The sequence below is a fragment of the Helianthus annuus genome, chromosome 4, assembly GCF_002127325.2.
Source record: "Helianthus annuus cultivar XRQ/B chromosome 4, HanXRQr2.0-SUNRISE, whole genome shotgun sequence".
In the NCBI taxonomy this organism is placed as follows: domain Eukaryota; kingdom Viridiplantae; phylum Streptophyta; class Magnoliopsida; order Asterales; family Asteraceae; genus Helianthus; species Helianthus annuus.
In genome coordinates, this window is record NC_035436.2 from 5,731,491 (window position 1) to 5,755,058 (window position 23,568).

General features: G+C 40.6%; 1 long non-coding RNA gene across 2 annotated transcripts; it reads right to left on the reverse strand.

Annotated features, from left to right (window-relative positions):
- Positions 1-1,169: 1,169 nt before the first annotated feature.
- On the reverse strand, positions 1,170-7,035 carry LOC110935614. 2 transcript variants are annotated; one of them, XR_002589227.1, is made up of 3 exons: positions 6,812-7,035; positions 6,628-6,713; positions 1,170-1,206 (listed from the first exon to the last, which is right to left on the reverse strand). It is a non-coding gene; the product is annotated as an uncharacterized LOC110935614 (long non-coding RNA). The 2 variants fall into 2 exon arrangements; XR_002589226.1 differs by lacking the exon at positions 1,170-1,206 and having other exon boundaries at positions 6,367-6,713.
- Between the last annotated feature and the right edge of the window lie 16,533 nt (positions 7,036-23,568).

Below are 23,568 nucleotides of genomic sequence, written 5' to 3' on the forward strand. Positions count from 1 at the left end.
CCTGATCAGCTCTTTAAAATCATCCCAAGTTGTGGCATTTGCTGCTTCAATGCCCAGCAACTGCACTTGGGCATTCCACCACGTTAGGGCACCACCCGCCAAGGTACCCGCAGCATATTTCACCCTGTCCCCAGCGGGGCAGTTACAGATAGCAAACACGGACTCTGCTTTCTCGAACCATCTCAGAAGTCCCACAGCCCCTTCGGTCCCGGTGAAGGTCTGTGGCTTACAGTCCATAAACATTTTGAATGTACACGCAGGCTGGTTGGGTTGAGGTTGCACTTGCTGACCAGCTTGATAGGCTGCTAAAGCCTCAGCCACACGGGTGTTGATTAAGTCTGTCAACTCAGCCTGAGTCATGTTGATGTTGCCACGTCCGTTTCCTCGTCCACTCATGGTTCTTTAATAGGGGAAGGGAACAAATTTAGGAGTCGAGAACGAGAAAAGTGTTCAGGTTTATCACGTTAGGGACGATTAACTACCATGTTCATACACAAACAGGGAAGAACCCCTCTTACACTCGTTAAGCCTCATTGGGATTTGCATGCACCACGCGTTATTATTATGTGTGCACCCATGATAATAAGGCGGTTTGCATGCTCCTCTCGATGCTTCTTAACTTATGTTTGAAGTTTCTCCCACCCCAATCAACACAAAATAAGCACTACCAACAAGATTAGAATTTACTAGATGCAAGTGTTATGTTACACTATCAATGTGTCATGATGCCTACCATGTCGTATCGTGCATGCTATAAATATAGTTACGTTTACTAGGCATATAATGTATAAGCTAACGAGGAACGAACCTTGCAGTCTGAAGCTGAGTGTCATGGTCATCGTTTGGATCAATTCGGTTATAGTCTGGTTTTATGAAAACATTTTTAAAACCGAGTTCTCTATAACCAGTGGCTCTGATACCAAACTGTCACACCCCCAAATAACCACCTAGGGCATGTCCCTATTGGAGGTGCAACGATCCAACAAAGAGCCACCAATCATATCAAACACAAGTTGTAATGTATTGAAATACCCAATTGAAAGAAATGTATCGTTTGAAAGTTAAACCAAAACCAAAGTATTGAGCGGAAGCATAAATGTATAAGTGTGTAAATGTATCGAAACCAAATCAATGTAATTGTTTATCATGACCACAGCCACTCCAGCAGCATCAGACGGCAAGCTCCCAAGTTCCTTCAATAATCACCTACAAGCATGTAAACAAGTGTGTCAGACTACGCTGGTGAGTTCAAGGTTTTGTTAACAAGTTATGTTACCATATGTATGTTAATACGATTTAATGTTGCATTACGATGTTGCTCATGTTAGATACCCTAGGGAGTGTGCCCATGTGTATCCGGGGAGTGGGTACCCCTTAACGACCGTTTGCTATGTTGCCTTCGTTAGATACCCTAGGGAGAGTGCCCATATGTATCCGAGGAGTGTGCCTCTAACAACCATAGCCATACCCAGATAATTAGTTCACGCCCGTCCTTACGGCCCGGTGTGCGGTTTCCCACCTAATAGCGCTATCAACTAAATACCTCCATTGCCCTCCAGGCAATAACCAAAACCGATTAAGTTGTTTACCCAATGTTTCCCTCCCGAATGTTTACCAGTTGTCCCAAACCACCGGGACGCATGCTTAGAGAATTGCAATGAACTCACCTTGGTTTGCTCGGTAAGATCAGTTACTTGCACACAATAAATCAGTCAAAGCCTATAACGTTCATGTACCCGAAATTAGTTTACGTTCAAGTTGTTCGCATATTATTTGAAATCATAGTGTGCATTCAAGCAATGATATCCGAATAGCACATAGAAATTATATCAACTCATTTAAGCCCTCAATTCATACGCAACCAATAATGAATTCTCATGCAATGGCCGGCATACTAGGTATACACACATATAAGCCTGACATTTGATGTCATGAGTTCACATGATATGGCACAAATCACTTAACAATAATGTCATCTGATAATTCTTAAAATCATCGCCAAAAGCTATATTCAGCCATAATCTTATTGGACCAATTCCTTTAGTGGCCAAAGGTAATAGTGACCTATTGGGTTGAGAGCATATAGTGGGTGTTAATGAATCACAAGTTCTTGAAACAAGCACATAAATGGTCAACACGTATCACATGAAATGAATGATGAACTGCCAACTTTTGAACTCCAACATCACATGCAAAAGGGGTCAACATATCGAGTATATATATATGTATGCATTTGAATATTCACACAAGTTTCATTTAAACAATTAACTAAAAGGACTCGCCTGTACCATGTTTTCATTCCATTAACCCTCACGTCTACCCAACAAGCCCATCGGCCCACGTATACATCTCGGTCCCCTCAATTTACTTACACAATATTACTACCTTTTGACTTTCCTGACATTTCTACCAAGATGTGCACATGACATGGTTTGTTCAAGTACAAATACACATGGCCGCCAATTCTAAATTCACCTATATCAACAACAGTTAGCATCTATCCTCTCACATAATAAAAGTAATCGATATTCATGCCTTATTATACAATTTTCATGCATTCATGATTTAATTATGTAGCATGCCAACTATTTCACATAACCAAGACGTACAGACACTATCATTACAAGTCACCCAAGAACAAACATTTAATGAACAATCAATCAGTAACTAGTATGGCATAGATTTTACTAACCCAGATGATATCTCACGAGAGGGGAGGGGTATCGCTACTGCCGTCGTACAATCAAGAAGGACGAATAGGGGAGAGGTAGTTAGGGTTTCCTTATATCCTCGAATTAGTGTTTACGTGACCCCAACCCCTTTAATATACAATATGAAAACTCAATCATAATGTGGGCTCATAAGCTAATGGATTAAGCCACTAATAGTGGGCCGATTTATGGCATATGCAAAGCAAAGTTGGGCTTAAGTGACCAATATTGTGGGCCAATACAATGTAAGGTTTTTAGAGTGTGAACATGTGGCCCACTACATGTGCGGCCCATAATGCCAGTACGCTAAATAATAAGTTATCACACAATTAAGTTTAACGGAGTTATAACGGCACAGATTAAACGTCATTGACCTTGAAAGTTCGGGTTGTCACAACATGGCTCTGAATCTCTGGTACTAAGCCCTTGAGGTACAGTTCAATGCGCTTGATAGGAGGGTCCACCATAGTTGGACATAAGATGGCCAGCTCGTTTGACCTTTTCGTATACGCCTCAATCTCTGACCCCGTCATTTTCAAATTAAAGAACTCCACTTCCAGCTTGTGGATGTCATCACGTGTGCAGTATTCCCGCTTGATTAGTTCCTTGAAATCGTTCCAAGGGGTGGCGTTAGCAGCTGCCAACCCTAACATCTGAACTTGCGCATTCCACCAAGTCAGCGCAATGCCTTCGAGAGTACCAGTGGCGTACTTCACCCTGCGAGCCTCAGGGCATTCACACATCTCAAATACGAACTCAAGCTTTTCAAACCAGTGGAGGAGTCCAACTGCTCCTTCTGTGCCACTGAAAATACTGGGACGACAGTCCATGAAAGTCTTGAAAGTGCATACAGGTGGCTAAGCATGTTGGCCTGTTGTGTATAAGAACAGGACAAGGTTTAACACGAGAATTGGTTTAGGAGTGTAGGATCTAAAGATCCTAGAGTGAGTTTGCGACTGCAGGATATACCTCCTGTTTGTGCGGCTACAAGTGCCGCAGCAACTTGATCGTTAATTAGAGCCGTCAATTGGGCTTGAGTCATGTTAATGCGTCCCGCCATGATCTTCATATCAAGGCAACATAAGTGAGAGAGGTTCGCGAAAAATGCGATGACAGAAGAGAGTAAGCACATAAGTGTTCTCAAGAAATAGTCGTTATGTGTATCTAAGCATACCATGAGCAAAATTCTATGTAATCAAGCAAGTAGGCAATAAAACATATACCATATCACCTAGAATGTTGAGTCTTGCACGTGGAGCGAAGCGTCGTTGTGGATCGTTGAGCACTGTTCTGGTTATAGTCTGGTTTTAACAAAAACTTTTTCCCCTTATTAAAACCAAGTTCTCTATAACCAATGGCTCTGATACCTATCTGTCACACCCCCAAAATCCACACGCGGAGTATCACCGCTTGGAGGCGTGACATGACCAGGATCAAGCCACCAATCATATTGAACATTATAGGTAATACGTAAAAGTCATTCATCAATACGAAAGGTGTTCAAAAACCAAAACATAATCAAGTGTGTAGCGGAAGCAGTAATGTAAAACCCCAGCGTAAGTAATAGGTTTGAAATGTCATAATTGATTAACATGGCATCCACGATCCATGCCCCACAACGACCGCGCCTCCTAGTGCAAGCTCCATGAGTACCTAACGTCCTGCAAGGCATGTAACAACGAGTCAACAACAAAGTTGAGCGAGTTCACAGTTGGTTGTTTAGTTATAGTATTCGTTTTGTAATTCACATGTTCGTTTTGAAAACCAAGTATCGTATTTATTTGTATCGCGGCCCTCCAGGCATGTTTGCGAAGATTAGTGGGGGCTTCCCATGTATTCTAGACTAGTTGTATTCGTATCGCGTCCATTCCAGGCATGTGTGCGAAGATTAGTATTTGTATCGCGGCCATTCCAGGCATGTTGCGAAGATTAGTATTCGTATCGCGGCCATTCCAGACATGTGTGCGAAGATTAGTGGGGGCTTCCCATGTATTACTAGTCTAGCTGTATCTATAAGTGACCTTCCCCTAACGAGGTCAGTGGTACGTATTCCAGTAACGATAAAAGTACAAGTAATCATTCAATCCCATTCCCAACCCCGAGAATCCCATGCCTTGGTAAGAGTGTGAACTCACCTTGGTTTGCTCGGCAGATACACGAAAAGGTTACTTGAGTTATAAGTGGTCAACCACGTCCTAACATGGTTACCATACAAGTCAGGTTTTGGTTTCAAGTCGTGCACGTAAGTTTGCATATAAACTAACAGATTGCTAGCACATAACGATCATGGCATACTCAGGTAACACGTTAACAGTCAAACACATAATATATACATGCTTGTGCGATTCGAAGGATTGGGCTCGCACAAGTCTAGCCACCTTGTGCGATTCACCCGTTGGAAGCCCAATGATACCCGGCCCAATAAAATATAAGCAGTCCAGCATGTAAACGGCCCAAACAATAAACATGAGTTTTGTACGATTATGATAATCTTGTGCTTTTGCTATAGCCTTGTGCGATTACAATGAATCTTGTGCGACTGATATTTGGGCTTTAAGGCCCAACAGCGAAACAGATCAAGTGGTTTGTGTGTGGCCCAACATCTTGTGCGATCGGCACCAGCTTGTGCGATCCACAATATGTTGTGTGATCATGCATAACCTGGTTGTACACTGTGCTTTATGTGAGGTACTTAACTTGTGCGTCTGGTGCTTGTGCGATCAGTCGCCTTGTGCGATTGAGCTCTTGTGCGATTCAAGAGCTTGTGCGACCACTTAACTAATCCCTAAATTCATGCAATCAGTTACATTGTTTTCCATTATCCGATTTAGTCAACAATCAATTAGTTACATGGTTTCCTTTTATGAGATTCTCAATTAACAACACTAACAGTTTTAGATCATTAAATCATCGATCAAACAAGAGTTTTATCATCCATCTCATATAAACCCTAATTATATTCAAAGCATAAATAATAACTCATCAACTCATTGGTTTCAACTCAATACACAACACCTCATGATCGATCAAGGGATTGGTCCGAATACATATTCATACAGCCGACCATTTACAACATCATACAATCGGTTCCTATCTATCTATATCAACATAACAATATTCATCGATCCTCATACTCATACGATCTAAACCGATTGTACATCAAGTATCTTATTAACAACACATTCAAACCATCAAACAACACATAATCATTTGCTTAGTAAACATCAATCATATCAAAATCAAATAATTGTATAACACTAACTGGTTGTAGAATAGATGAGAACAAGAATTGATCCGAACACAAAGGCTTCGGTGGAGAGGGGTGTGCTTGCCATCGGGACCGAGAGAGAGAGAAGGAGAGATTAGGGTTTGTGTGTGTTTCTTGTGTTAGCAAATAACAAGAGAACAAAACTCCCCTTGTGATATGTGCATACGTATTAAAGGAGTGGGCTGAACCCTCCCTTGGGTTGCCCTTGGTTTCGGATACAAGAAATACGGCCCAAATGGGCTTGTGCGATTGAACGGGTGTTGTGCGGTTCGGATCATACAAATACATACACATTCACATGTAAAAGAACACATATCATTCCATTAATCATTCAGTCAATTAACCAAGTTCACATAATCACATAACGTTACATTAAGCACAAAGAGAGGTTTGAAATACGAGTTGTCACATAAAGTACACAAAGGAAGTAATCCAACTTTAACACTTAAAGTACACAAGGGAAAAATCCAGCAACTAAAAGGAAACCGGACCCAAATCCATCCGATGAACAAGCAAAACAAAACCCAGGAACAAATGATAAAGGAGACAAAACAAAGGTTGAGCCAAAGGGTTAAATGAGATATTGTTTAAAACAATAAAAAGTGCAAAAATTCGAAACGAGAAAAAGTATTCCAAATCTGGTGGTACATTTTGTTCCCTTTACTGTGACAGAGTGGTTACTTTAAGTGAACCACTTCTGGATCGCGAGTTCAGTCTTCTTAGATACATGTTTGCTACATTTGAAAAAATGAAATAAGTAAACCATTTTATCTATAAAACATCAAACATGTATATATATGCGAAAACTGTAAAAATCGACAGTTTCTTATACCACGTTTGATTGCAGCTCATTGTTTTACAAATAAAAAACTGGGGTGGAAGCATACAAAATAGTCTTCGAAAGCTTCTATAAAAATCAATGTGTAGCATCAAACGGGATCGATGCATTTGTGGATGTACTGAACCTTAAAGAGAAGAAGAGGGATAAAACTTCATCACCATATAGACACTTCCTGCATAGTACAATGCTAGTAAGTATACATGTTATGTGTTAAAATTCTCATGTTAATGTTAGGTTGTATGCAAAATCGCATGTTACTTGTTGAATTTCACATGTTAGTTGGTAAAATTCTCATGCTATACGTTTTTCAAATTCGCATGTTATACGTTAAATTTCGCATGTTAGATTTTAAAATTCTCATGTTAAGTTGTATGCAAAATTGCATGTTACCTTATGAATTTCGCATTTGATGACTGTCGTAGGGGTCATGCAAAAACCTAATTAAACTAAATAGCGTAAGTAAGGTATCATATCCACGGGGAATATGTGGTTAGTGTTTAGCTAAATTATTTAATTAACTACTGCTAATCTAGAATTGGGGGTTTTGATTGATTTGAAAGAAACTAAAAAACTAATTACGAGAAAAGATATCATATTTATAAAATGTAACTTCCTCCAAACTTCAGGTTCTAGGTTTCACGAAACTCAGTTTACTCAGTTTATTGGCCATCACATAGACATGATGCTGAAAAGTTGGTTAATTTAAGATGGTAATCAAACATAGGTCTTTGTCATCAGATTTTATAGTTCAATTAACCCTATTTACTAATGTGAGTCAACCTACTCTATGTCACCCAACAAGTTACTAGGTTTTGTCATCAACCGAACAAGTTGTAAAGCAAGAACTCAAAACATAGGCAAATAGTTCAAATAAACCCACACATCAATGTATTAATACAACGTTGTCAAAGTCAAAAATACATCCAAACCTGAGTATAAATTGAATAAAGTGAAAATCTAACTGAACCGTCCGCCTAGAGGAAGTCAAGAATAACCTAGCCGCTCATGGTAACCTGAGTATAAATTGAATAAAGTAAAAATCTAACTGAACCGTCCGCCTAGAGGAAGTCACGAATAACCTAGCCGCTCATGGTTGTCTTCAGAGCATCTGTTATCATCCCGAAGTGATTGGACATGTGCAAGAATGTCCTTTTAAGTTGAGAAGAAAATGCCAAAATTTGTCCCTTCTATGCGACGACTGTGTATTGGAATTACATTACGAATGTATCCTCCAATCCTCAATTCGTCCTTTTCTTATATAGATATATGTCGGCCCAAAAAGATTATGCGATCTCCCCCTCAAGATATTACTTTCCGTCTAAGTATTGTTATCCAATAGGGTTTGATTAATAATGTATTTTTCCATTCAAAAGGCCCACTAAATTTCACGTTTGCATGGCAGCCCATAATGTATTTCCTTTTGGCAGCCTTTTTTTCATGTACATCTAATTTAATTCACATCCAAATATGATGCACGTGCCTCTCAAGGATGTTTCAAAATTGATTCCTTAGGGTTTCAAATCTATAAGAAGAGATTTGAGGCTGATGTAAAACTGCATATGTGTTCTCTATTGAGGTATGCCACGTGTACATGCTGATGTCATAAATACATTTTGTTTATATAAATACGTTTTATTTATTTATTTATTATACAATATTTTGGCTTTTTTAGGAGGGAATTTTAAAATTGCATTGAGAGATGAAATGGGCATTTAATTCACCTATGAGAAGTAATCATATCTCAACTCTCTTGTCACACCCCGTTTTCCACGTGCCTCACCGGTGGGCCCGGTGTGGGATTACCGTGACGTAGTTGGCAACAATATAGTCAAACCACACAATTATATGAATGCACAGCGGAAGCATAAAGATAAATATAATTCAACCTTTTGAATGTAATATCAAGTGTATTACAGAAGTCGAATTGTATCCACAGGGGATCATAAATAAAATAAGGTTTTGTTCAGTCAGATACAACATCAAGTTTGCGAGACTATTCGTGATGCTAGGAAGCTATTACCAGCCAAATTTCGTGTAGTACCTGCACTTAATCTTTTGGGAAAAATACGTCAGTTTACACTGGTAAATATGTTCAACTGACACATTTAAAAATGTTTATTAAAATTGATTTGAATGCACGAGGCACAAACTCTTTTATAACTTGGGAAAATTATTAAAATCTTGTGAACGAATTACATGTCCTTTTATGCGTTCAGTAGCCCGGATCCTATCCGGGTTAAAGATTAATAGACACACCACATTGCGTAAAACCGTAGGGTAAAAACCAACGGCTACGTCTTTTAATAATAATGTCGACATAATATACCGGGTGTACGCCTACACCGGGATGTCGTGGTCGTGGCCATTTCGTAAAATGATGCCAAGGATATCCGGGACAACGGTCATTAACCCCCCAAAGGCTTTTAAGTAACAAGACTGTTTAAATGAGCCGATTACATTATTCAATTAACCACCTAAGCGATGGAAGATATAATGCTCAATCAAGCGGTATTAATATACCGTATCCCAAGCCCGTATAAGGGAAAATAAGTTAAAGTATTTACCTTTGCAAGTATTATCCTTAATTTGATTAAGTCACCGATAGCGTTTACTGGGGCTCCTATTCTGGAACGAAGGTTTTAATTAACCCATTAGAATCCTAACGAGTCTTTATATTGGCCGTAGCCTAGACCGGTTGGTTCCGATATGTGAATACGGTTTAATCGCGCGAAAAGGCGAAAACCGAGAATGGAGTGTGATTCTGACCCAACAAGTTCAGAGACTTGTTTTAGATGGGTTTAAGGTTCACACTCTGGATTTTGGGGTCCAAATAATATAATTTGACCCGTATCGGCTATTTTATGAAAACTAGTTTCATAAGCCGAACCGTGCGCGCAATAGGCGAAACGGTTAACCACGAGAGTCTTACGCTTATTTCCTAAGTCAATATGCCTTAAAGAGGTTGTGGTATCAGTAGGATACCTTCCGTGATGCCCGTAACGAGTTTTAGTTAATATATCGCCCCGTAGGGGTTTTTCGGTCATTTTAAAGACTTTTAAAGAGCTTTTCGAGTTCTACAGGAAATCTGAGCTTCCCGAACAGTTTATAAAGTCTAAAATACTTTATTTATTATTTAAAATCAGTAGCAACTGGAATCGGGTCAAAAGACCTTGTAGAACTCATGTTTTGGCCGAAAAGGGCATATTCGGTATTTACCGAACCGTAGCCATAACCGCAGGTTATGAGCAAGGTAAAATTTATTAAAAATCTTTAAAATTCTAAAAATATTATTTTCCTACAGTGGTAAAAGTTTTGGTGATGAAATCTTGGTCTAGATAGACGTTATGCTAATTGCGCCGTTTATTACGAAAGTTTCTTATAAATGCGCTATTTATCATAACTCTCATTCTATACCTCGGATTGACGTGAAACTTTAAGGACATGCTCATAATTTAGTAAGCAAGGTTATGGTCTGTTCACGTGTCCGAATTACTCGTTTTATTTTAAAAAGGCCGTTACGGTCAACTTTTAGGCGATTAACGGAAATGCGTAAAAGACTCGGACAAATTATGAACCGGTCACAGAGGGTTATACCATCATGTAACCTGGTCCTAAGAGAGTCCTAAGGCATATCCATACCTCACTAAAACGGGTCAGAACTGAAGCCAAAGCAAAAGTCAAACTTTCGCGACATTCGGCTCCGAACCGGGTCAATATAGCAGATGGTCGATTCAAACGAGCGTAATCAAGTTTATATACTTAATATCATGTTTTATGAGTGTCTAAACAGGTTCCATAGCATATACATTACAGATTATGTAAGAATCGCAAAAATAGCTTTCTGTTGACTTTTTAAGCATTCGTTTGACTCGACATTTGAGATAGTTAGAGTGGTGATCAGAGGGAAACCTTTTAGAGGTTTATTACCCACATAAATACCAACTCATAACTACTTTTGATCCGTCATAAGCCTGAGCCATTACGGATTTATTTTGAAGTCAAACCGTATTTACGACGGTTTGGTTTTTAGCTATTTACTAAGTATAAATAAAACTACAAAGGATCTAATGGACTTACAGAAGTTGAGACTTGCTTAGAGAACAAAGAAGAAAGCTTGTGAGCTCTTAGAAGTGACCAGAGAAGTGTTTAGAGTTGTGATGAAAGTTATGAACACAATGTGCCTATTTATAGTCAAAGGCAAGGTCCAAGATCATCACACACCACTCTACAACTGATCATGGATGGATGGCATGTGTCCTAGAGAGTTATGGGTCGAGTAGGGGGCATCCATACTTCTGAGAAACCCATTACTCCTTGTTTGGCCGTTTAAATCAGCCAACAGCCAACAATCTGTCGCTGGGCGTCGCTTACGGACCGTATGGCTTCGGCCTTGCGGTCCGTAAGCCATAGGCGGATCATCAGCAATCGTTCCCCCTCCTTACGGTCCGTAAGGCATACCCTTTACGGTCCGTAAGAGGTTAAAATAAATCTTTTTAAATCTTTTAGTAATGATTATAAAATCTTGGTAATTAATTACTTGACCTTTCGGGTTTGAAGGGGTAACTTTGCGATATGGCCCTTGATTAATTACAGTTAAGGACCTCGCGTTATTTACCCGCATTGTTAAACCCTCGGTTAAATTATTTATTATCCGGAAGGCCTTAAATTATATTATTGACGCTTTTAACCCTTCTCATACGAATTCGATCGTAACTTTCTCGTTTTAAAACGGAACTTCGCGAAATTTATATATCGCATTCTAGTGAGTGTATTAAACTGTTACAAAGCCTCGGGAACGTTAAAGGGTCACTCAGAGGTATAATTAAACATGTTGACACAGTTAACCCCTGTGGTTTGTAATCTCTCACTTTCTTCCGCGTTTCACTTCCGTACGATCTATGATTTATTCGTTTGAAGGTACAAGCATTATTTAGGGTTACTATACAGCATATTTACCCTTGTTCGACATTTATAACCCTCGGATTTATATCTTTCAAGGTTTGTAAATATTAGTCCTTTATTTAATATCAATGCCACGTGTAATCAAATGACACGTGTTAACACATTATTGGACACAAAAATTTGAGGTGTTACATCCTCACCCCCTTAAAATAAATCTCGACCTGAGATTTACTCGAACAAATAGGGGTACTTTTCTTTCATTGTGGCTTCGACTTCCCACGTGTATTCGGGACCTTTACGAGCATCCCATTTGACTTTTACAATCGGTACGTGCTTTCTGCGAAGCTTTTTCACCTGTCGATCTTCAATCGACAACGGTTTTTCTACAAATTTTAAGCTCTCATCTATATGCACATCTGTGTGTGGAATCACCAATGATTCATCGGCGAAGCACTTCTTGAGATTGCAGATGTGGAACACATTGTGAATTCCATTGAGCTCTTCAGGCAAGTTCAGCTTATAGGCGACTGACCCGACACGTTCAATGACCTCAAAAGGTCCTATGTATCTCGGACTCAGTTTGCCCTTCTTGCCGAAACGCATCACCCCCTTCCAGGGCGACACTTTAAGTAACACCTTTTCACCTACATCAAAGTGAAGGTCCTTACGCTTCGGATCAGCGTAGCTTTTCTGCCTATCACGGGCAGCCTTGAGACGTTCCCGTATCTGGACAATCTTGTCCGTTGTCTGGAAAACTATCTCTGGTCCCGATAATTGGACCTCTCCTACTTCCGCCCAACAAACAGGCGATCTACACTTCCTACCGTATAATGCCTTGAAAGGCGCAGCCTTTATGATGGTATGGTAGCTATTATTGTAGGAGAATTCGATTAGGGGTAGGTTCTTATCCCAGTTACCACCTAAATCGATCGCACATGCACGAAGCATGTCTTCTAGCGTTTGGATAGTACGCTCACTTTGACCGTCCGTCTGTGGATGGTAAGCCGTACTGAAATTTAAACGCATGCCCAAAGATTGCTGGAAACTTTTCCAGAAATGAGACGTGTACCTAGTATCCCTGTCGGAGATAATAGACACAGGTATGCCGTGTAAGGCTACAATCTTATCAACATAAAGTTGGGCTAACATATCGGAGTTATACGTCTCCTTGATGGGTAGGAAATGAGCTGATTTAGTCAGCCTATCGACTATGACCCATATTGTGTCGTTTCCTTTCCTAGTTTTGGGTAACTTGGTAATAAAATCCATCGTTACGCATTCCCACTTCCATTCGGGAAGTTCAGGCTGTTGTAGCAAGCCAGACGACTTTTGGTGCTCGGCTTTGACTTGAGCACAAGTCAAGCACCTTGCTACATGGGCGGCTACAGACTTTTTCAAGCCTATCCACCAATAGTTTGCCTTTAAGTCTTGATACATTTTATCTGCTCCCGGATGGACCGAATATTTGGAACTATGGGCTTCCTGGAGGATAACATCTCGTAGTCCTCCATAGATTGGAACCCATATTCATCCGTTTAATCTAAGGATTCCATCCTTGCTAAGAGTCAACTGTTCTTCAGTTACTCCTAACTTTTCCTTAGGATAATTAGCTTCCAACACAGCCTCTCGCTGTGCAGCTAATATCCTTTCAATCAAATTGTTCTTGACTTCAATGCTCTTGGCATTGATTCGAATAGGTTTTACCCTTTCTTTCCTGCTCAAGGCATCAGCGACTACATTCGCTTTGCCGGGATGGTACCTGATCTCACAATCATAATCATTCAATGTTTCCATCCAACGGCGTTGCCTCATGTTCAACTCTTTCTGGTTGAACAGATGTTGAAGGCTTTTGTGATCAGAATAGATCACAAATTTAATACCATAGAGGTAATGCCTCCACAATTTCAGCGCAAATACAACGGCACCCAACTCCAAGTCATGGGTGGTGTAATTCTTTTCGTGCACCTTTAATTGTCATGAAGCGTAGGCAATAACCTTGCCCTTCTGCATAAGCACACACCCCATGCCTGTGTGTGATGCATCGCAGTAAACTACGAATTCTTCTGTACCCTCAGGTAAGGTCAACACAGGTGCGTTGCTCAGCTTTTGCTTCAGGATTTCGAAGGATTCTTGCTGCTTTGGGCCCCAAATGAACTTTTCTTTCTTCTTGGTTAGGGAAGTCAAGGGCGCAGCAATCCTCGAAAAATTCTCAATAAATCTCCTGTAGTATCCTGCTAACCCCAGGAAACTACGGATTTCGGTAGGCGTCTTTGGCTCTTGCCAGTTCATGACTGCCTCCACCTTAGCGGGATCCACCTGGATACCACGCTCACTTACAACGTGACCCAAAAATTGGACCTCTCGTAGCCAAAATTCGCATTTAGAGAATTTGGCGTAGAGTTTCTCACGCTGTAGCAATTCGAGAATACAACGGAGGTGTTTCTCGTGGTCAGCTTGGTTCTTTGAATATATGAGGATATCGTCGATGAAGACGATGACAAATTTGTCCAAGTACGGCTTGCAGACGCGATTCATGAGATCCATAAACGCAGCCGGTGCATTTGTGAGCCCAAAAGGCATCACTAGGAACTCGTAATGACCGTAGCGAGTCCTAAATGCTGTCTTGTGCACATCTTCATCTCTGACCTTTAGCTGATGATAGCCCGACCTCAAGTCGATCTTTGAGAAGTAGCTCGCTCCTTGCAGTTGATCGAACAGATCGTCGATTCTTGGCAAAGGATATCTATTCTTTATGGTAACTTTGTTCAGCTCACGGTAATCGATGCACAACCGCATCGATCCGTCCTTTTTCTTTACAAATAGGACAGGTGCTCCCCAGGGAGACGAACTAGGTCTGATAAAACCTTTTGCCAACAGTTCATCCAACTGGGTCCTTAATTCCTTCATTTCCGTCGGAGCAAGCCTGTAAGGCGCTCTAGCTATAGGAGCTGCTCCAGGTATGATATCTATTCTGAATTCCACTTGTCTATCTGGTGGTAAACCAGGTAGTTCTTCGGGGAAAACTTCGGAATATTCAGAAATAACAGGAAGATCCTCTATCTTTGGCTTGGGCTCTTCAATTATCACTTGAGCCATGTAAATGACACAGCCTCTCTTCAAACATCTAGAAGCTTTGAGCATAGATACGTCCTCGGGTAATCCATACTGCGTGTCTCCTCGAATGGTAAGCGACTCACCACTCGGAGTCTTTAGCACAATATGCCTTCTGTTGCAAATGATTTGGGCCTGATTACGGGATAACCAGTCCATGCCTAGAACAATGTCGAAACCCGCTAGTTTGAAGGGAAGTAGAGATAGAGGAAAAGAGTGGTTCTTAATGGACATTTCACATCCCTCTAGAACAGTGGAGACGGTTTCTATCGTGCCGTCTGCTAACTCTACCTCGTATTTCATATCTAGGGTTTTGATAGGCATATTCAGTAGTTTGCAAAATTTTTGGTCTACAAAGGATTTATCAGCGCCTGAATCGAAAAGTACTCTTGCAAATATATTATTTACGAGAAAAGTACCTGTAAGTACATTGTCGTTCAGCACAACCTCCTTTGCATCCATACGGAAGACTCTCGCGTTTGTCTTCTTGTTCTCTTCTGGTTTCCTGGCATTCTTGGGACAGTTACTCTTGATATGCCCCTTTTCGTTGCAACCATAGCATGTTGCATCCTTGATTTTCTTGCAGTCCACCGTCTTATGGTCCTTGGACTTGCATAGTCCACAGGCAAAAGACTTTGGCTGGGACTGTGAATTTGACCCAAACCTACACTTCCCAGAGTGGGGTTTCTGGCAGACTTTGCATTTGGGCCTTTCTCCAGCTTGCCCATCTTTCTTTGCTTCAGTCCTTCTCTTGCTTTCACCGTTCCCACGGTGTTTCTTTCCTGACCTCCGTGAGGTGTCGTCCTCACGTTTCCTCTTTTCCGCCTCCTTGTTCCTTAGCGTCCTCAGACGGACAACATCTAAAGTGAGAGACAAGGAGAGGTCAGTTACTGACCTGAAGGTCGTCGGCCGAGAGGCCTTCACACTAGCCTTTATCGCAGGCTCTAAGCCCCCAATGAAACGGGCGATTCTTCTGGACTCTGGTGTCACAAGGTACGGGACCAGGCGAGACATCGTATTGAAGCTCGTCAAATAGGCCTGGCAGTCCAAGTTTGTCATCACCAGTGACACAAAATCAGACTCGATCTTCTCTACCTCATGCTGAGGACAGTAGTTTTCCTTAATGAGAGCAATAAATTCCTCCCATGTCATTTTGTATAGAGCAGACTTACCGGATGCTTGTACCAACGCTCTCCACCACGCTAGGGCCTCGCCCTTAAATGATTGTGACACAAACTTCACCACATCCCTCTCCGCACACCCACTGATGTCCACAATAGTGTCCATCTCATCCAGCCAGGTGATACAATCCACAGCACCCTTCTCCCCTGTGAATTCCCGGGGCTTACAAGACACGAAGTACTTGTAGGTGCAACCCTTGGCACCGGACGCATCAGTATATTCTCGTTCTCGACGATTACTATTCTCAGCGGACGAGTGATTATCGTCATCTTTCTTGGGTTTGGAGAGTGGTTTGGATTGTGATTTTGGTTTGGAGGGTGGTTTTGATACGGTTCTGCCTTGAGACTCAGTATATTGACGATCCAGAGCTGTCTGAACAACGTTGTCAATCAGAGCCTTTAACTGTGCGCCTGTCAGATGCACTTGCGCATTGTCGTAGCCATCTTCATTTGTATGGCTATTCTCTCCATTGGGATCCGCCATTGTAACTTGAATCTGTTACAGAAGATAACAAAATTTTATTCAGGAGCTTATTATAGAATTATCTTTTATGACAATTCGTTAACCATGGTAACAGAGACCATATTTGGTTAACTTATTACTCACTTAATCTTAGGATTTGAGTATATCCTATTTTAGCTATAATAATAATATTGGCGGCGTAAATCCTAATCACGAGGATGTTTTATAATATTAGCCGAGATTTCAGAGAATCAGAGGCATAGAGATTTGAACCGTAGTTCTTTTATCTCTTTCTGATAGGGAGTCATAGACCACCACTGTCTTCTGTCCTTATAAGACAATTATTACGGCCCATAGGCACTACACCACTAATGGATGTTTTATTAAGGTTGGCTCTTAGGCATTACATCGCCAATGGATGTTTTAACAAGATAGGCCCGTAGGCACTACATCCCCAATGGATGTTTTATAAATGATCATCTTTATTGATGATTCAACCCATGATTTATAAATCATTTATTTGGGTTTTGTAATCCCTTAAAGGATTATTGTATAAGAATGACGTGTGTGATTTTAACGAATCACATCTGCCATGATCGTCAACATGCTTGCAGAGGTTAATAGGGAATCTGAATCCTTTAATTAGGTCGTACCATCTTGGCCGGATCTTAAAAGACACCAGGCTAGGTTTCACTCTTAAGATTCTTTATTTAGCAGATCAATTTAAAAGGAATGGTTTTGATTTATTTCATATATATTAAAGCAAAAACTTATATCATACATTCCAAAATCTCAAATACTATTACATATTGCCCTAAACGGGACTTTAAACAAGTACATACCTACTTAGAGGTTTTTTAAAATAAGTGACAAGTCCACGCAGGGACTAGCATAAGATAAGTGTCCATGCAAGGACTAAAAGATAAGTCCACGTAGGGACTGAAATACGATAAATGTCCACGCAGGGACTTCTTTTAAAATAACATTACATTAGAACATACATAAGGACAAATGGTCACGTTTCTTCTTCTTGCCTTTTAGTAGGCTCGCTAAGCCCTTGAAGAATCCTCGGTGGCTCTTTTTCTCTTCCTCGAACTCCCTCTCCACGCGATCCAATCGGTGGAGTATCTCTTCATGCTCAGGAGGAGAGAAACGTGGTTGAGGTGCTGGTTGCGGAACTGGAGGTCTGGGAGGTATTGGATACCCATGAGCTGAGTAGTCCGGAGCTCCCATGTTCCCATGAGCTCCGTCGGGATATCGTGCATTATACCTGGCCGACACCACATATGGGTCGCGCTCATAATTGTAGTTGTAATGTGCTTGTGATGACGGTTCGAACGGGTTGTAAGCCGTTGGACCCGTGTAAGCAGGTATGGGTTGGTCATACCCAAATGGTGGCGAATTTGGTGCAGCTGGTGCGGAGTTCGCCTCCTGTACAGGACTTGAAGGTCCTTCTTCTTGTAGTGGCGGGTAGTGGCTACTACTAGAGTGTCGAGGGGTGCTGAAGTGGAAATCCCCTCCTCCTCGAGTGGACATACGAGCATTTGTCCTCCTACGCCTTGGCGGATCAGGCATTACTGGCTGTACCGGTGGCGGAGGTGGTGGCGTAACTGCCACGAAGCGTGAATCCTCGGAGGGATCCTGCGGATGTCGCGGTTGTTGTGATGTCTGTTGAGGTGGTGTGTAGTACCACTCATGTCGGTCGAACAACGCTTGGAAACTATCTGGTCCCTGATAGGGTGTGCCATGGAAGGATGACCCATCAGAGACTTCTATTGGATGCGTGGGCGTACCACGAGCAGGTTCTGTCGGATCAGTATCTTCGTCCATATGATCTTCGGAGAAGTGATCTTGTGGCCCTAACGGAACAAAGCCTGAAGGTTCCTGGATGTAGTCAGCTGGATTAAACTGACCTATGAAGTATGGAGTAGGGTCGTCAAAATTTCGGTGCGATACCGAACGTTGTAGAGGTATGAAGGAGGGTTGCGGGTTATTGGGATCATTCTCTGAATTTGGCCCGAATGAGTGCCGGTATGATGGCGTCGAGCTGTGCGAGGTGGAATGCCTCGCAGGTTCGTAAAGGTCTCTTCGCCTCTGCGGTTCTTCACTCCTTGTAGTCGAAGGAGCTCGCGTACCTGAAGGCCCGGCTTCGTGATCGTGATGAGTAACGATCTCTCCTCTGCCTCTTCTTCCCCTTCCTCTTCCTCGGAAAATCACTGGCGGCATATTTCCTGCTTTATAAAACTTTAAATACCAATAATAAAAGAAAAAGACAAAATTGGAATAACAATTCGAATTTGTCCTAAGTTCTTGTCTAGACTCAAGTATGTGCAATTGTGTCACTGAGATTAAACACAGTGCCTAATGTGTTTAATTCACTCAATGTTGGCTCTGATACCAACCTGTCACACCCCGTTTTCCACGTGCCTCACCGGTGGGCCCGGTGGGGGATTACCATGACGTAGTTGGCAACAATATAGTCAAACCACACAATTATATGAATGCACAGCGGAAGCATAAAGATAAATATAATTCAACCTTTTGAATGTAATATCAAGTGTATTACAGAAGTCGAATTGTATCCACAGGGGATCATAAATAAAATAAGGTTTTGTTCAGTCAGATACAGCATCAAGTTTGCGAGACTATTCGTGATGCTAGGAAGCTATTACCAGCCAAATTTCGTGTAGTACCTGCACTTAATCTTTTGGGAAAAATACGTCAGTTTACACTGGTAAATACGTTCAACTGCCATTTAAAAATGTTTATTAAAATTGATTTGAATGCACGAGGCACAAACTCTTTTATAACTTAGGAAAATTATTAAAATCTTGTGAACGAATTACATGTCCTTTTATGCGTTCAGTAGCCCGGATCCTGTCCGGGTTAAAGATTAATAGACACACCACATTGCGTAAAACCGTAGGGTAAAAACCAACGGCTACGTCTTTTAATAATAATGTCGACATAATATACCGGGTGTACGCCTACACCGGGATGTCGTGGTCGTGGCCATTTCGTAAAATGATGCCAAGGATATCCGGGACAACGGTCATTAACCCCCCAAAGGCTTTTAAGTAACAAGACTGTTTAAATGAGCCGATTACATTATTCAATTAACCACCTAAGCGATGGAAGATATAATGCTCAATCAAGCGGTATTAATATACCGTATCCCAAGCCCGTATAAGGGAAAATAAGTTAAAGTATTTACCTTTGCAAGTATTATCCTTAATTTGATTAAGTCACCGATAGCTTTTACTGGGGCTCCTATTCTGGAACGAAGGTTTTAATTAACCCATTAGAATCCTAACGAGTCTTTATATTGGCCGTAGCCTAGACCGGTTGGTTCCGATATGTGAATACGGTTTAATCGCGCGAAAAGGCGAAAACCGAGAATGGAGTGTGATTCTGACCCAACAAGTTCAGAGACTTGTTTTAGATGGGTTTAAGGTTCACACTCTGGATTTTGGGGTCCAAATAATATAATTTGACCCGTATCGGCTATTTTATGAAAACTAGTTTCATAAGCCGAACCGTGCGCGCAATAGGCGAAACGGTTAACCACGAGAGTCTTACGCTTATTTCCTAAGTCAATATGCCTTAAAGAGGTTGTGGTATCAGTAGGATACCTTCCGTGATGCCCGTAACGAGTTTTAGTTAATATATCGCCCCGTAGGGGTTTTTCGGTCATTTTAAAGACTTTTAAAGAGCTTTTCGAGTTCTACAGGAAATCTGAGTTTCCTGAACAGTTTATAAAGTCTAAAATACTTTATTTATTATTTAAAATCAGTAGCAACTGGAATCGGGTCAAAAGACCTTGTAGAACTCATGTTTTGGCCGAAAAGGGCATATTCGGTATTTACCGAACCGTAGCCATAACCGCAGGTTATGAGCAAGGTAAAATTTATTAAAAATCTTTAAAATTCTAAAAATATTATTTTCCTACAGTGGTAAAAGTTTTGGTGACGAAATCTTGGTGTAGATAGGCGTTATGCTAATTGCGCCGTTTATTACGAAAGTTTCTTATAAATGCGCTATTTAGCATAACTCTCATTCTATACCTCGGATTGACGTGAAACTTTAAGGACATGCTCATAATTTATTAAGCAAGGTTATGGTCCGTTCACGTGTCCGAATTACTCGTTTTATTTTAAAAAGGCCGTTACGGTTAACTTTTAGGCGATTAACGGAAATGCGTAAAAGACTCGGACAAATTATGAACCGGTCACAGAGGGTTATACCATCATGTAACCTGGTCCTAAGAGAGTCCTAAGGCATATCCATACCTCACTAAAACAGGTCAGAACTGAAGTCAAAGCAAAAGTCAAACTTTCGCGACATTCGGCTTCGAACCGGGTCAATATAGCAGATGGTCGATTCAAACGAGCGCAATCAAGTTTATATACTTAATATCATGTTTTATGAGTGTCTAAACAGGTTCCATAGCATATACATTACAGATTATGTAAGAATCGCAAAAATAGCTTTCTGTTGACTTTTTAAGCATTCGTTTGACTCGACATTTGAGATAGTTAGAGTGGTGATCAGAGGGAAACCTTTTAGAGGTTTATTACCCACATAAATACCAACTCATAACTACTTTTGATCCGTCATAAGCCTGAGCCATTACGGATTTATTTTGAAGTCAAACCGTATTTACGACGGTTTGGTTTTTAGCTATTTACTAAGTATAAATAAAACTACAAAGGATCTAATGGACTTACAGAAGTTGAGACTTGCTTAGAGAACAAAGAAGAAAGCTTGTGAGCTCTTAGAAGTGACCAGAGAAGTGTTTAGAGTTGTGATGAAAGTTATGAACACAATGTGCCTATTTATAGTCAAAGGCAAGGTCCATGATCATCACACACCACTCTACAACTGATCATGGATGGATGGCATGTGTCCTAGAGAGTTATGGGTCGAGTAGGGGGCATCCATACTTTTGAGAAACCCATTACTCCTTGTTTGGCCGTTTAAATCAGCCAACAGCCAACAATCTGTCGCTGGGCGTCGCTTACGGACCGTATGGCTTCGGCCTTGCGGTCCGTAAGCCATAGGCGGATCATCAGCAAGCATTCCCCCTCCTTACGGTCCGTAAGGCATACCCTTTACGGTCCGTAAGAGGTTAAAATAAATCTTTTTAAATCTTTTAGTAATAATTATAAAATCTTGGTAATTAATTACCTGACCTTTCGGGTTTGAAGGGGTAACTTTGCGATATGGCCCTTGATTAATTACAGTTAAGGACCTCGCGTTATTTACCCGCATTGTTAAACCCTCGGTTAAATTATTTATTATCCGGAAGGCCTTAAATTATATTATTGACGCTTTTAACCCTTCTCATGCGAATTCGATCGTAACTTTCTCGTTTTAAAACGGAACTTCGCGAAATTTATATATCGCATTCTAGTGAGTGTATTAAACTGTTACAAAGCCTCGGGAACGTTAAAGGGTCACTCAGAGGTATAATTAAACATGTTGACACAGTTAACCCCTGTGGTTTGTAATCTCTCACTTTCTTCCGCGTTTCGCTTCCGTACGATCTATGATTTATTCGTTTGAAGGTACAAGCATTATTTAGGGTTACTATACAGCATATTTACCCTTGTTCGACATTTATAACCCTCGGATTTATATACTTTCAAGGTTTGTAAATATTAGTCCTTTATTTAATATCAATGCCACGTGTAATCAAATGACACGTGTTAACACATTATTGGACACAAAAATTTGAGGTGTTACATCTCTCTTTCTTCTTCACTCTTTCTTCTCATTTCAATATCTCAGCCGATTCTAGGGTTTATTTTCTTCATCTTCTATACGAACCATGTTATCCGCAAAGAATTCCGTCGGTGAATCACCATCTTTGTCACTGAGATCGATGAAGATGATTTTGTCATCCGAGGCTACGATGGCAAGATCTGGCGGTTCCATTGGGATTATGACGGTGACTCGGTTTATACTTTAGATTATGACAGTGATATCTCGATCTAAAACTTCTGATAAGGTAAATCGAATTTGTTTTTTTGTAGATTTATATTTTAAATTTTTCTTTTTTGATTTTGATGTGGCCATGATGGAAGCTTTTTGTTTCAGTATCTCTGGTGATGATGGGGAGCATAGACTCGCCGCCACCGTCTTTGTGTTGTTCCGTGTTCGTCTTGGAACCCTTTAGGGTTTCTGGACGGTGGTTGACAATGGTGGCTCTGGTTTCAATTGGTAGTGGTCAGTGGCTTGGTTATTATGACTTAAAAATTTTTACACACAATTCATGACCATGGCATGGCAAGAATAGTGGAAGGCAAGTTTAAACCTGCAACCCTTCTTGCAGCCATGGTTTGTGAAAGTTCTGAACCATAGAAAGCACAGACCTCAAATATATGATAAAAAAATTATTGTTTTTATGTTGATTTTTGTTGACTACATTTAAGGTTAGGTGTTTATTTTATGTTGCTTTATTCGATATGGAACATCTCATGAACTTCATCATTCATCCATCCAGGTGATTGATTTACATTATCCCCTTTTGAGTTTCAGTATGATGGTACATTGTTCTTTATTTTTAGGGTTTTGAGTTTTTTTTTTGAGATTTTTGGCGTTTTTATCAGGTGAAAGTTTGATGAAATTGGGATTGGAATCTTGTAGTGGAACTATGGAACGAGATTTCATGGGTTTGAATTTGAAAAATTCGGTGGTGGTGGTGAAAGAAGAAGCTGTTGAAGTTTGTAAGGAATCAGGTGCGATTTTGTTCAATTTTGTTCAGTTTTTGACATGATTAGAACTGATTAAGTGAATTATGTAACAGTTTGAACTCAGGATTCTGTAATTTTGTCGTGATTTGGTTGAAATTTATTTATTGCATGTGGTGTTTTAACTTACTTTGAAGTTTGCTTTATTTAAAAGCTATATTTTCAAGTTGAATTTAATGTTTTACCTAATTAGAACTGTCCACTTTTGTATAAATTAATTACCTTTTTGTAATAATTTGCTTAATTTTAGAAATTGGGGTTCTAATTTACATGTAGTGTTTTCAAAGAGCTCAGCAGTCAACTGGCCTCTATCAGGTACAAGATCTTTGTTTTAAAATT